Here is a 286-nt window from a genome sequence, read left to right on the forward strand (position 1 = left end):
CTCTACCTACAAGTTTTTGGCCTTTTTTCTGTTAAATTACATAATTACCAGACATTTATTTGCTGTTTTGATCTTGGGTTGAGATGAAGACAGAGACTGTTGAGTGTGTCCTCCAGAGTCAATATGAAGGTAACACACTGGGAGGACAGAAATTAGGATCATTTTTGTGTAGGTAAATTATATGGTATTCAAGTTTGTTTAATTACTTATAGCCTATTTCTTTCAGGAGATTCATGGAAGCAAAATTGTTTGGGCTGGAAACACATGGGAATTCATGGATTTTTCT

The sequence above is a fragment of the Neophocaena asiaeorientalis genome, unplaced genomic scaffold, assembly GCF_003031525.2.
Source record: "Neophocaena asiaeorientalis asiaeorientalis breed wild unplaced genomic scaffold, Neophocaena_asiaeorientalis_V1.1 scaffold171, whole genome shotgun sequence".
In the NCBI taxonomy this organism is placed as follows: domain Eukaryota; kingdom Metazoa; phylum Chordata; class Mammalia; order Artiodactyla; family Phocoenidae; genus Neophocaena; species Neophocaena asiaeorientalis.